Raw genomic sequence first — 14,679 nt, forward strand, 5'->3', positions numbered from 1 at the left:
AACGTACAGGAGGTGTGGTGGGCATGGACGCTTTTTATATTGGTAAGGGTGTGTCTACGAAGCATAGGGGCCTCATTTTGTAATGGAGATAAGTAAGAGTAGGGCACTGAGTAATGCAATTACTGTTGAGTTACAGAAGCAGCAACAGTTGGTCTTTTGCTGGTGTAATAACGGGGGCATGAGTCTCCACGTACCCGATTTGCCAGCAGCACTCCATGGAACACCAGGGCTCACATACAGCCATGGACATGCTCCGTGGTCTGGGTTTCTTAAAATAAAAAACCTACATATTTTACAAACTCACAGAACGGCACAATTTCCACACACAAATCACTTGGAAATCACAAAAGTCTGCTGATTCTGCATATCCAGAACATATTCTACAAAACTACAAATCTCTCAAAACTTTTCCTTATTTCCTCATATTTTAACAAATCCAAATATTTGACTTAACCTCCATGTACATCTTTCTTACTTCATACATTTACTTCCTATTGACAAGTTACTTACCTTCAGTAACGCCTTATCTGGGAGAGACTATCCAGCTGCAGGTCCCTTACCTTGAATTATCCCCAGGTGTCAGACTGGACCTAGAATTTTCATGAGCAGTATCCCTGTGCATGGGTCACTTCCAGCGCAGACTACACGACGATGCCATACAGAGCCGATCGACGCCACCTTCCGGCGCACAGGGGTACTACTTCCAAAAATGTTCAGTATCCAGTTGGACGTCTGGGGCTAACTCTAACGTAAGGAATCTGCAGCTAGAAGTCTCTATCAGATACTGATTCCATTACAGCCTATACTGATCCAATTACAAAAATAATAAACAATTCGATCTCCAAAGAAGATTTAGTTTTGTGAATGCTTGTTTCTTGAGTGACTAAACCAGTTTCCTTGAGAGCCTTTTCACCACTTATCTGAGGAAATGAGGTGAGCCAGCAGTTACACCCTTCGGGACAGTTCTACTATGCCAGCAGTCTTAAGGCACTTGGGAGGACTACCAGGACAGGGTCAAATCATTGCTAGCAGGCCCCAAAATGGCCCACTTTGCCCACTCCGCTCCTGGGTCATCTCCTTTTGGGTGTGCAAGAAGCCAGCTTCTCCAGCCTCCCAGCAGCATTTTGAGACAGGCAAATGCAAGGTAAAGGATGAATCTGCACTTCTCAATCTTTTACCAGGTAAAGGAGGATTCCTACAAGTAGTTCACCTTTTCTCTACTCAGTCTAGTTTATCTGTCTCTCTTGGGAGCAGTTGAGCCGTCCTTATAGAATGAACTTAACTGTGATGGGCAAATTTCCCTCAAGAAATAAAGCTTAAGTCCCTGCACATTCTTCTTCAGATAATATACATCATGACAAAGTCTCTTTTTTCTCAAAGCCTACTTACTGCTAAGCCAAGGCCACAAATCTCTGTTCACCAGTGATTTATGGAGGTAGAACTTAGTCTTGTCCCGCACTCACTCCCTCCCTATTTCTCTCGCCTCTTTCCAAAGCAAGCCCAGTTGGTCCCCATAGGATCAAAGAAAAATCCTATCTCTTCTTGGTACATTTCTCTCAAGCTGGCTTCTCCTCATAAGTCTTGCTTCTCTTCTTCAGGCAGATGGAGGTCAGGCATCTTTTAGCAGGCAGATGAGATTGGGCCGTGTTAGAAATTAGATTTCTGGTTAGCAGCGTTATGCACCCTGTCTAAGCAGGAACCAAAATCCTCATCAGGGTTAGCGTAGTACATACTAAACGTTTACCTGTGCTCACCTTTGGGTAGCTTGGCACAGAGAAGTCAGGCTAAACTAAAGAGGCAATGTCCAAAGTATTTGTGCACACACGTACAGTAACCGTGAAAACACAGGAAAGGACTCCATACTACTTTAGAAAAATAGCCAATATTTATCGGAGTAACACAATCAAAACGATAAAAATCCAACATACAAAAGTCAAGTAATGAATGTTGCAAGATTAAGTCAAAATGCAGTGCTTCAAAATCAGTAACTCCAACTGGGGCTATCTGGTTGCTCTTCCGGGCCGCCCAAAATTCAGTCCAACTGTGATGGGGCATGAACTGGATATGCGAGTCAAGTAGACCGGCTCAAAGTACCTTGCATCCGTCAGAGATTGCAGACGATGCGTTGTGTAAAGGAGGGGATGCATCACTGTAGATTGCGATGCATAGTTTCCAAAGTCAGGCAACGTCACGGTAAAGTGCGATGTGCATCAGGACGATGTGTCGATGTAGACTTGCTGGGGTAGTGTCAGGAGAGAGCGCGTTGCAGACGTCGGCGATGTGGTGTTGTGGGCCCGGGCAGCAGCGGTGATGGAGGCCCAGCATCAGCAAAGTTGGGGCTGCATTGTTAGTCGTGTTCACTGCGTCTCGCACTCTGAGTGGTGTCCCGTTTTGGTGCAGGCAGCTGCGATGCGTCAATAAAGCAGAGAAAGGAACCGGTCCCGATCTACGCATCAGTGTCCATCAATTGGTTTCTTGGGTTGCATCACCAAACACTCACTTCCAAGGGCCCAGGACCGGATTTGGCATCACTTGGCAGAGCAGGACTCACAGCAGAGGAGCCCAAGTGCTGGTAGCAAGATGCAGGTGAAGTCTTTGATATCCCTGAGACTTCAAAAAAAGGAGGCAAGCCCAACAAGCCCCTGGAGTAACCATTAGACATGCAGATGTAGAGTCAAGTCCAGTCCTCTCACTCCCAGGCTAGAAGCAGCAGACAAACACGGCAAAGCACGCAGCAAAGTGACAGTCCCTCCAGGCAGCACAACAGCTCCTCTTCCTTGCAGAATGTCCTCAGTTCCAGAAGTGTTCTGAATATTTGGTGTCAGAGGTCCAGTACTTATACCCATTGTTGCCTTTAAAGTTGGGAGACTTCAAATACAGATCTTTGTAGTGCACAAGATGCCCGTTCCCGCCATGGCTCCAGACTCACTACAGGGAGGTATGCAACCCTTATGTTTGGAACAGGCACAGCCCTATTCAGTCACAAGTGTCAGCTCATCTCTCTCACTCTAGCTCATGAAGACCCATCAGCCTGGTGATGAGCCATCTGGATGTGAGTGGCTTACCTCAGCTCCCTTTGTGAGTGACAATTAAGAGAGAATGCACAAAGCTCAGCTGTCACCCAACCCAGACATGTATTCCAGAGACAGGCAGAAGGCACAGAATGGTAAGAAAATGCCAACTTTCTACGAGGGGGCCTGGTCAGCCATGTAATTTAAAAAACAACTTCACTAAAAGATGTATTTTTAAATTAAGAGTCCAGAGACACCAAACTCCAAATTTCTATCTTTTCACAAACGGAAAGCTACACTTGAAAAATGTTACAAGGCAGCTCCACTATTAACCTATGGAAGAGATATGCCTTGCAGGAGTGAAACAGATTTAACAGGATTTCACAACCAGGACATATAAAACTGAAAAGTACATGTCCTACCTTATATGTACCCTGCACCCTGCTCATGAGCGGTCCAGGGCTTACTCGAGGGGTGACCTATGTGTAATAAAAAGGAAGGTTTGTGCCTGACCAGTAGGTAAATTATTATGTCGAAAAGGCAGTTTAAACGGCAACACACAGGCTCTGCTGTGGCAGGCCTGAGACATGTTTAAGGGCTACTCATGTGGGTGGTACAATCAGTGCTGCAGGCCCACTAGTAGTATTAGATTTACAGGCCCAGTGCACAAGTAGTGCACTGTGCTAAGGACTTATCAGTAAATCAAATATGCAGATCATGGAGAAACCAAATGCTATGTCAGCAGTGAAAAAGTGCACAGTCCTAAAGCCAGCAAAATCTTAGTTCAGCACACAGTCAAAAGAGGAGGTCCAAAACCAAAAAGTCAGGGGAAAGCATGCCAAAAGATGAGGTTAACGGGATGGGACAGGAAAACGTTTCGTCATAGAAGGCTTCCATAAGCATTCCTTAGTCACATTTTCTAGGAGAGGCGTGAACATCTGTAATTACCTGTGATTAACTGAAGGGAAAAGATTAAAGACATCAGCACAGAATGTCAGGTTTCCTGTCTTTAAAGTAAGCAATTTACAAATTCACCATGGCACCGTATTTAATATCAATCTCCTGTGACTAAGTAATTTCTTATTAACTAGCTTTAGGCTGTGAGAATGTTATTTCTACCTGTGTGTAAGAGAAGTTAAACAAAGATAGATTTCAGAAAACTGCAGGCTTAAAACTGTTTACAGCTGCTTGCTGTCGTCTAAAGAGCATTGAAAGGTTCAGACGGCCTTTGCCAGTCAGACACCATTTGCAATGTGAACCCTGTCTGAGTGGCAGCTTCAATTATATGACTGACAGCGGTTGGCATGGGAGGGGGAGGGGTTGCGGGGGGAGTAGGCAGTAGTTCCATGGACTCCTGCATTGTTCATTCGATGTTCTTTTTGCAAAGCACTGCTTTTCTGTCTCTGCCACTCCTGTCCCATTGAGGAACAGGGGTTCAGTTACAGCACTGCCTGAATGAGATTACAGAGATGGAGGTCTGATGCCCCTTGAAAGCACAGGCATCTGGTTACAAGGATTCACAAAAGGAAACCTGACTCATGAATGATGACCAGGCAGGATTTCTGTGCATCCTTTTGAGCAGAGTCTGAGCTGCGCCAGCACAGGACATGGGACCGGTACAGTCGCATTGCAGACACTGTGCTAACACAGCGATACAACCTGGATAGTAATATATGTGGCCCATGGCCCTTTTTAAGCCCACGGTTTGCAGATTTTAGGTAATTTGTCATGTTGCAGATTTTAGGTAATTTGTCATGCCTGCAAACAGTGCCCTGGTAATCCAGTGCCCTGGTAACTTCCACAGCCATGACCCAGCACTTTTAAATGAAAAATGGAAATGTGTTGCTTTCTATTCATGCAACTAAAATAGCTGACATTGAACCAAGCAACCAAAGCTTGTGACACTGGGTGAAGTCTAACCATAAGCGATTCTCCCAAAAATATACCTCCTTCCCTGAATTTACTTTGGGTGAATGGGATTGCATTTGGGGCTGAAATACTCCGTAGCCCTGGGCCAGGAGCACGAAGGACCCATCTATCGATGTGCTCAATTGCACTAGGACTTCCAAAAATTCCCATTTCTTTGAATTTAACATATCATGTTAATAATGTCAGGCACACCACTCAATCTCAGCTCCCCCTTACAACTGTTATAAGGTAGAAAACACAAAAATATGATGGAAGGCGTGGACCCGGCCTGGCAGTTAGTGTTGGACTTTTCCAATGAGGAGTAGCGTCGAGAATAATTTGCATTTGGCTGGGGGCAAACTGGGGTGGCGAAGTGAGTAAAAGAACGATGGATTAAACCCAGATCTCTTGAATGGGGTGAGTGGTTGAAAAGTTTTAGCACTCCGTCCATCATCTTGTTGTGTTTGCAACTGTTATAAGGTCCTATAACTGTGTCCGTGGTCCTGATTTGGAGAACCTTAACTCAACCCTAATGCTTTGGCTTGTAGAAAAGCCATACGTTCAAATTATTTTGGACCACATTTTTGTATTTTTAAAAAACGTTAAAAAAAATTATAGTTTAGAAATGGTGTGCCATTGACACACTACATGCAACAAAATCAGTGAAGTGTCGAGTTTGACAAGAAAATTACATCAAAGAAAAAAACCTAAGAGATATCAGAGCTAACTCAAGAAAAAGACAACAACTACTTTGCAACTGATCGGCCTACGGGCATCGCAAAAAAACTTAACTCCATATATTCTGGCTGGGTTGTGCATATTCATTGCAAAAATGCCGGATTGCAAAAATGGAGAAAGCCACATTGCTGCAAACAAAGCCCCAGTGTAATATACACTTCACACTAGTCACACTCACGTACACTTCACACAAATCACACATTTATACTAATCTGCAATATAGAACATAGTACATACACGTTATCTATATAATCTGGTGCTTAGTTCCTGGTTAGTACAAGCTGTGCTGTAATCATAAGAATGTAGTAGGTAGAGTTAGTATATATAGTGAGGTAAGAGAACGTAGACGCGGAGTTGGAGGACTGACTTTGTTGGAGACACTTGACTATGTGCAAGTGCTGTCCTTATCTGAGGAGGTTCTTATTAATAAAAGGAAAACCCTTCCTCATCACGACTGGCTGCCGTGACTACTCCACAACACCCAGGTAGTCCACAGTGATGATTCCCAACAGATAGTACATCATTTCATAAGAAGTGAGCGGGCCGCACTACAGACATCTTTTCAGAAATGTACTCTTTGTAAGGGTCCTCTTCTGTTTGCAGTGAGTTTTCATCTCCCTTGAGATGCACACACAGCCAACCGAGTACACCTACAAATCCATGATGGAGATTTCCATACCCGAGCCTATGGCATCATATTTGCATATAACTACCAAAAAAGATCCCGACACCCCCCTTAGCAATGCCAGGCACACAACTCTTATCGTAACTGTGGCAGCAGAAATCCCAGGCAACTAAGTATGTACATTACAGATCTGCACATACCCCTAAAAAAACATTTAAAATGTATCATTTATTTTTATTAAACACTGTTACAAACAGAGCCTTGAATATTACTCAAAGCTATGACCTTCCTTTGCATAACGTAAATGGTATTTCATGGTAGGATGTGAAAAAGGATCACAAATTTTCATTGCATTGATCAACAAGCATTACCAAAAGGAAGGTCTTGATCTTTATTATTGCTAAGGGTGACCGTATGTAAGCGGCGTCACCTCCCTTATGTGAGTTATTGATAACGAGAAGTGGCATATAATTGGAGAAAAGATTCCTCACCTGCCATCCTTATTGATAATGGCCATCTCTTCATACATTCTTTGCTGTGGCACACCGTTTCAATCCAAGGGATTCAAGGAGCGTCAAAGGGCAGGGTCTTCAGGCCCCACTTGTCTCCTCTAAACTTTGCCCCAGCCATGGTTCTCTTCTCCTAACTGGTCCTTCTTGGAGATGAACCTGAGCTGGACTCTCAATCTACACCTATATCAGCATTTATAAATACCCTCCTCTGAAGGCATTTATGAGCCACTGATGAGGTCACAATCCAACTGGAATGTACAGGCACAGCAGCTTCCACCAGAGAAATGGGCCAGTGCACATGGACAGCATTCACAAAGATGGAGGGTGATACACAGAAAATATTTGAATAAGACCCTGGTTATTTTCAACTATATCTACACATATATTTACCTGAAGGGGATGGTCTGTGGCTAAATTGCTGGCTTTTTGAATCTGGGGTCTTGTTTCTAATCGTAACAGTGTGTGTTTTGTTGTATATTGATTCTTCTTGTAATATGGCTGACAGTAGTCATTAGCCCCTCCTTAGTGTTTTCACCTTCTCAGTCTCCCAGAATACCTGTGAGTGTTCTAACTTGTACCAGAGTGTTCTACCTTTGTCAGTTGAAGGTCTGGTCAGCTGGCGAGGTTTGTACTCAGCTGTGTCTTGGAATAAATCTACATGTAATCAACGAGAAGTATCCTGTCATCTATCACCATCTTATTTACAACATGTTTGAGAGCAAATCACTTAACCTCCTTGTACGTTATATTTTAAATCTATGCAATGTCACATAATTATGCATAATTGGGTGATGGAAATGTGAGCATTGCTCAAACCCCAACGTGGGGATCACATGCGCAAAGCAGCTAATAAATTGTGGATGCAGTTCATGTTTCTCTTTGTACTTGGAATTATGGGCCTTGTAGTTTGTCCATTTTTGATCATCATGGTAAAATACCATTCATGCAATGCCTCATCTGCATTCGAAACTGCTCCTCAGAGTGAGATAGCAAAAGAGAAAGGTGTTGTATTCTCTTCACTTATGTTATGCTGTATCACTTTAAGTTCAACATTCCATTTCCTTGATGTCATTATTCACTGTGTTCTTCCCAATCAGTTAGCTCTCTGCTTTCTGATGGGATCACCAGCTTTTCTCTGTAGTGCATAATAAATGCTTTATAATCTTTTATGATCTCTCCATCTTCATTTACATCACATGGCGACGATGGGCAGAGAAGCTAAACAACTACAGAGAGAGTGAAACTCTACTGGTGAGAAAAGAACCACGCGAAAATCTAATTTGTTGTAGACTGAAGAGAAATTCAAATTAAAGAAGAGAAATTCAGATTGAAGAAGAGAAATTCAGATTGAAGAAGAAAACCCATTCTGGAAGAAACTAAGAATAACCAAGATACTAAAGTAATAATTTACAGCTACTAGAATTTCAAGTAACCTGTAACCGTTGGAACCCTACTCCTCACAGCCTGAAACAAAGAACTACATCTCTGTGTGCAAACCCTGATTTCACAATTCAAGTGCAAGCCAACTCGACTTTTAAAGAAACTAAAGAAGTCATCACCCTGCTTAAACACGCGGTGAGTGCATCAGTAAGACTTTGTTTAAGCTAATCTGTTCGTCAAATGAGTAAACCTCTATTTTTATTTAAATCACCGATCGATCGTTCGCTTGTGATCGATTTTTGGGACTTTGTATTTGTGGTAAACTTGACTCAGGAACTCGTCGCATTCTCCTAACAAGCGCAGAGCATTTTTCGAAAATCTGCACAAGCGCCAAGCATTTTTTGAAACCTGCACGAGCAGGTCAACACGAGCTGCATTGTCAAGACTTACTGCACAACGTTCTTCTTTGCCGAACAGACCACGTCACAAGAAGGAAGCCCCAAGCTGTGCTGAACAGAATCTTTATCAGAGCTTTCACCACGTCACAGGAAGGTGAGCAAGCACAAAGCGCCAGGCAACGTCAATAGAACAAACGGAAGCGGAGATGACGCAATGACGCTACGCATCCAGACGCCATCTCGAATCCATCGCTGGTTACCTAGCAACGCCGGTAACACGCTCTGAGACAACGCTAGCGCTAACGCTGACTACACTTTCAAAGGGATTACCGCGTTTTAAGTCAGCGCTACACGCCCTCAACGCTCTGCGTTACTCTGTGCTTCCAGATTGAATACATAACTGCACCAGTTCAAATGAAGGTGAAACGGTAAGCAGTGCCTAGCGCAAGTGACTAATGCAATTGACATTTTGTTTGTTCTCAAAAGATAAGAGGCACAAAGATTAAAGTATAATTGATATCATTATTAAGACGCCGTGAGGAGCAATCCAGTAGAACTACTGTTATCTTGAGGCTGTATCCATATTTATATTATAGTACACACAAGAGAAGGTACTACCAATTAAAGTAAAATGGAGAATATAAATGTTATAGCACCTCCCATGTTTCTACAAACAACAGGGGATCCACCCATTGAGTGGGATGAATGGATAGACATTTTTGAGAACTACTTAGAAGCACTTGATGGAAAGGATTTTAGTGCAATCAGAAAAAAAGCCTTGTTGTTAAGCGCTCTAGGCAAGGAAGGCCAACGTTCCTTTAAATATCTTCCAGTAGGATTAAATCAAGATGGGAGAGCAATAACCAATGTTTATTCTGAAGCAAAAGCTCGCATGAAGAAGCAGTATGCAAAGGAAGTGAATATTGTTATGGCCAGGCATAAATTCTACACTCAACCCCAGAGGAACGAAGAATCAGTAGACCAATTTGTAGCTAGGTTACGAGAACTGTCCATCAAATGTAGTTTCGGAGAGATAAGAGATGAAATGATACGTGACCAACTGATAGTGCAATGTCGTAACAAAAAGATGCAAGAAAAACTGTGGGCAGCAAAAAAATCCGACCCTACAAATGGCCATTGATATAGCGAAAGTAGTCGAAGAATCGAATGCATGTATGAGAGAGATGGAGAAGAGAGGTAATGGAAAGGAAAATGTTCAAGGGGATGATGTTTCTTGTGTAGAACAAGATGAAGTTGCCGCTGTGAACATGAAAAGTGTAGATTTGAGCGAAAGAGGTCCAAAGAAATACAACAATGGGTTTCCAGGAAGTGACAGGAACAGATATCAAGGAAGGATGTGTAGTAGGTGTGGGAGCACTTTTCATAACTCAGATTTTAGGAAATGCTTTGCTATTGACAAGGTCTGTAGGAAGTGTGGGAGGAAGGGACATTTCTCCAAGATGTGCAGGGGAGGTAATGCAAATAAAGTAGCTGTTGTAGAAAACAGGGAAATAGTGAAAGACGTTGTTGGTGTTGAAGGTACCAACAAAATTTTGTGCTTGGGTGAGGATGGTGTCAGCGAAAGTGAACCCGGTAGAAGGTTCAGACCCAAAGCTCAATTCCTTATCAATGAGATCGAGACCCAGCTGATGGTCGATCCAGGATCATTGTGGACTATCATTCCAAAGGATATGTATTTAGAAAATTGGAAAAATGTGCAACTATTACCCAGTGATATTAGTCCCTGTGGTTACCAAGGTGAGAGTATAGATGTAATTGGGTTCATGGTATGTGTGATATCATTTAAAGATCGTTCCGTCAAAGGGAAGGTGTATGTGTCCAGATCAGGCCCAGCAATTTTGGGATGGGGGCAACAGTATGACCTTGGTATAATCATCAATCCCAGGGCAACACAACAGGTAATGGTTGTTGATAGCATAACTACAGATTCAATTGTTGAAGGGATGCAATGTTTATTTGATGAACACATTGGGGAGTTGAGAGGTTATGTGCATAAGATTGTATTGCGCGAACATGCCATGCCTATGCAACACAGGGTGAGGAAGGTTCCATTTATTGCACGTGAGGAAGTGAACAAAATATTGAAAGAAATGTTAGACCAGGGAGTGATAGAACAAATAGAAACATCACCCTGGATTTCTCCCGTAGTTATTACAACCAAATCTGATGGAAAATTTTGTTTCTGTGTGGACCTTCGCACCCTGAACCAGAACATTGTAGTAGATAACTTCCCGTTACCAAACATCAACGAGTTGGTTCTGTCACTAAAAGGGGGGAAGTACTTCTCTAAGCTGGATCTTCGCAGCGCTTATCACCAAATAAAATTACATCAAGACTCCAAGGCTTTGACAGCTTTTATAACAACCGAGGGGATTTATCAATTCACACGTATGCCTTTCGGGCTTGCCTCTGCAGCCGGAGTGTTTCAAAGAATGATGGGGGCCGTACTGAAGGGTGTGAACAACGTAGTGTATTTCCAAGACGATGTTCTAATTTTTGGTGAGACCGTAGAGGAACACAATCTGATCTTAAAAACTGTTCTAGAAAGGATGGAACAAGCTGGATTAACTCTTAAGAAAGAGAAATGCAAATTTGCAGTAGAAGAAGTTGAATACCTAGGTTATACCCTATCAGTCGATGGTGTGAAACCCAAGCGAGATTTATTAGACTCTATCAGGAATGCACCAGCTCCGAGCGACAAAGATCAGTTGAGGTCGTTTCTCGGCCTCATTGAGTACTATGCAAAATTCGTAAGAGACTTTGCAGAGAAGACAGAAAAAATTAAGGTGTTGTTGAGGAAAGGATGCAAGTTTGTATGGGGTGTGGAGCAAGAAGAATGTTTTAAAAAAATCAAAGATGAAATTTGTGATGCAGCCATCCTGACACCATTTGATACCAACCGTAAGTCAGTCTTGACTGTGGATGCCAGCGCTGTGGGTGTTGGTGCGGTTTTGGCTCAAGTACACGAGTGTGGGATCAAGACTGTGGCTTTCGCTTCTAGGACGCTCACTACAGCTGAGAGGAATTACTCAATTATCGAACGTGAAGCCTTAGCCGCAGCGTGGGGTTGCGAGTATTACAGGATGTATTTGTGGGGGTTCAAATTCACGCTCTTGACAGACCACAAACCCTTGGTTAAAATTCTGTCACCTGGTGGAGCTGGCAAGGGTTCTGCGAGGTTAGCTAGACTCGCTGCTAGGATTCAAGAATATCTGTATACAATTGAGTACATCCCAGGTTGGAGGAATTGCCAAGCCGATGGACTCTCTAGACTACCACTACCTTGGGAGTCGGTAGACAAGCTGGGTGTTGAATCATCCAATTCCGAAGGGTCTGTAGCTGCAGTGGATGAAGTAGTAGATATCTGTGCCGGGGCAATTGGCAAGAGTTTGTGGAATACATCCATGGCAAAGGATGTGGTATTGAGAGAAGTCAAGGACATGATTGTTAAGGGTCCGAGGAGAGAGAGTTGCCTATCCCCGGCAGTTCGCCCATATTTGAAAGTACTTGATCAGCTGTCTCTCTTGGACAAGGATGGCTTCTTGATTTTAATGGAAGATAAGTTTATTCCCCCACAAGACGTGAGGTTTACTATATTTAAACTAGCCCACGAAGGCCATCTGGGTCAGTCCCTCACCAAGAGGAGAGTTAGGGAGAATTTTTGGTGGCCCGGCATGGACTTGGAAATCTCTCAGTGGGTAGAAAAATGTACGGACTGTTTAGAGAGTGAAAAAAGGCTTAAAGTTGGTAGTCATACTGGTTGTGGATCAATAGGTGACCCAGGGAGCCCATGGCACACTATATGCCTTGATTTCATTGGCCCGTTCTACCAGTTGAGTCAAGATATGAGGTTTGGGTTGGTGGTAGTTGACATTTCCTCAAAGTGGTTAGTAGTTAAGTTCATGAAGGAAATCACTACCAATAACACTATTACTGTGTTGAACAACATTTTTAGAGAAGAAGGTTTTCCTACTAAAATTGTCACCGACAATGGAACCCAGTTGACTTCCTTGGAGATGACCAATTTCTTAAAAACATGTGGAATTGCACATTCTAGAACCTCACTTTACAATCCCCAGGGGAATGGAATAGTCGAGAGAGCGAACCGGATGGTTAAAGGTGCGATTCAGATGGCAATCTCGTCAAGAACAGATGTGAGAGAATTAGTAAATGACCTGGTTTGGGCATACAGAACCACTGAGAATGGTGTGACTGGAATGATTCCTTTTAACATCATGAGGGGGCGTTCAGCTGGCACAAAGCTTGTTGCCGCCTGGATGAAAGAATTGATAAATGTTGGTCCTGACAATCCCGGCACTGTGTGTGAACCAGATGACAGTTGTAAGATTGCGGTGAATGATTGGGTGAAGGTCAAGCCTGGTCGAGTTGGGGTCGGGTTGACCAAATTCAGGGGCCCATTCAAGGTCAAGTCTGTTCATAGAAGGTTCATTACTCTATTCAACGGCGAAAGTTGGAACTTGAGGCGTGTAGCACTGTACAAAAAAGCTGAATGTAAATATGATGTTCCTTCTAAGGAGAGCAATATTAGTAGAGTTCAGAGAACTAGAAGACCTCCAGGTTACTTACATGATTTTGTTTGCCAATAAGGACTCTCTCTGTAATGATAAGCATGAACTCGTATTTTGTTTTTTATATGAAGGGAAGAGGATATGTTGTATTCTCTTCACTTATGTTATGCTGTATCACTTTAAGTTCAACATTCCATTTCCTTGATGTCATTATTCACTGTGTTCTTCCCAATCAGTTAGCTCTCTGCTTTCTGATGGGATCACCAGCTTTTCTCTGTAGTGCATAATAAATGCTTTATAATCTTTTATGATCTCTCCATCTTCATTTACATCAAAAGGCAGGTCTGAAGACAGTTCAACTGGACAGCAGGATATCTCAGTAGCTGTTTAATAACAGTCTCTCTGAGTGGGATTCAGTCCCACTGCTGAACAGCTCCCGGCTTCAGAAAGCACGACTAACCAACCAAACAGGAGAAAAAGGGATCGTACTCCAACAAAACGGATAACTTTTTGCAGGTGCACCTGATGTTTCTCTTCATGCTTAAAAGTTCATTTTCGCATCTAACTGCACAAATGTCATGTCCCATAATGCCAAGCGCAAAGAGAAACAGAAGCAAACAGCTCACTTTGAAGTGGTCTTCTAGATGAAGTGGGAACTGGTGTGAGATTGAGAGGTGTCGAATTGAAGCTTCAGTGACCTTCTTGCATTGTCTCCAATTATCATCCAGTAGGCAACACTCAGTCTTTTTTCAAAAACAAATGAGACTCCAAGAGAACAATGCATAGCATTCTTGGATTACTTCTGCCACCCCCGAGCAGCGCAAGAAGAACGGTAACCGAGGCCCTCACCACCAGCCAACTGGAATACTGCAACAACACTATGTCTGCCACCACTCGGCTGAGCAGAAGACTTCAGGTCATGCAAAAGGCAGTAGCCAGACTCACACTCCGGCTCAGGATCCCACCGCATGCACTAGACACCTTGCACTTCAAAGAGTCCCTTCACAAATGCGCAATCTTCAGGCTCCTCACACACCTGTACAAAGCTCTGCACAATCTAGGGCCCTTATACCTCAGCAGCTGCATCAATTTCCACTCCAGACAAGAAACCTCCTCTCAGGTGGCCTCTTGGTTTCACACCTCCCCCGCATCTGCTGAGCCACCGGTTTCACTTTCTCGTTTCTCGCTCCCAAAGCTTGGAATGACACCCACACGGCCCCCAGGGCGGCGCCCTATTGCTTGAAGCGAATTTGCCTTCACCGTATGGAGTGCAGTGCAAGGGGCTGTACATGTCCTCTTCCACTAACAGTTCTTATAGAGGCTGTGGCTGAAGAGCAGGTGGGGCAATCACAACTTGAGTCTGGCCCCTGGAATGGAAGCAGAAGTCTCCTATCTTGTAGGTCATCCTCCTGAGGAAGGTCATTCTGTGAGTGCAAAAGATCCCATAGTTGACACTGGAAAACGTTTGTGTCGGACACAAGAATATACAGATGTATATAGACATCAGGGTCATGGACACAGTACAGTAGGTATTGTGTAATTATGTACAAAGAAGTG

The 14,679-nt window shown here is 43.4% G+C and overlaps 1 protein-coding gene across 6 annotated transcripts in view; it reads right to left on the minus strand.

Annotated features, from left to right (window-relative positions):
• NACC2 (NACC family member 2) overlaps positions 1-14,679 on the minus strand; it is a 448,494-nt gene that overhangs the window by 165,415 nt on the left and 268,400 nt on the right. The gene's annotated exons all lie outside the window — the stretch shown is intronic.

The sequence above is a fragment of the Lissotriton helveticus genome, chromosome 5_1 (genome assembly GCF_964261635.1).
Source record: "Lissotriton helveticus chromosome 5_1, aLisHel1.1, whole genome shotgun sequence".
Taxonomy (NCBI): domain Eukaryota; kingdom Metazoa; phylum Chordata; class Amphibia; order Caudata; family Salamandridae; genus Lissotriton; species Lissotriton helveticus.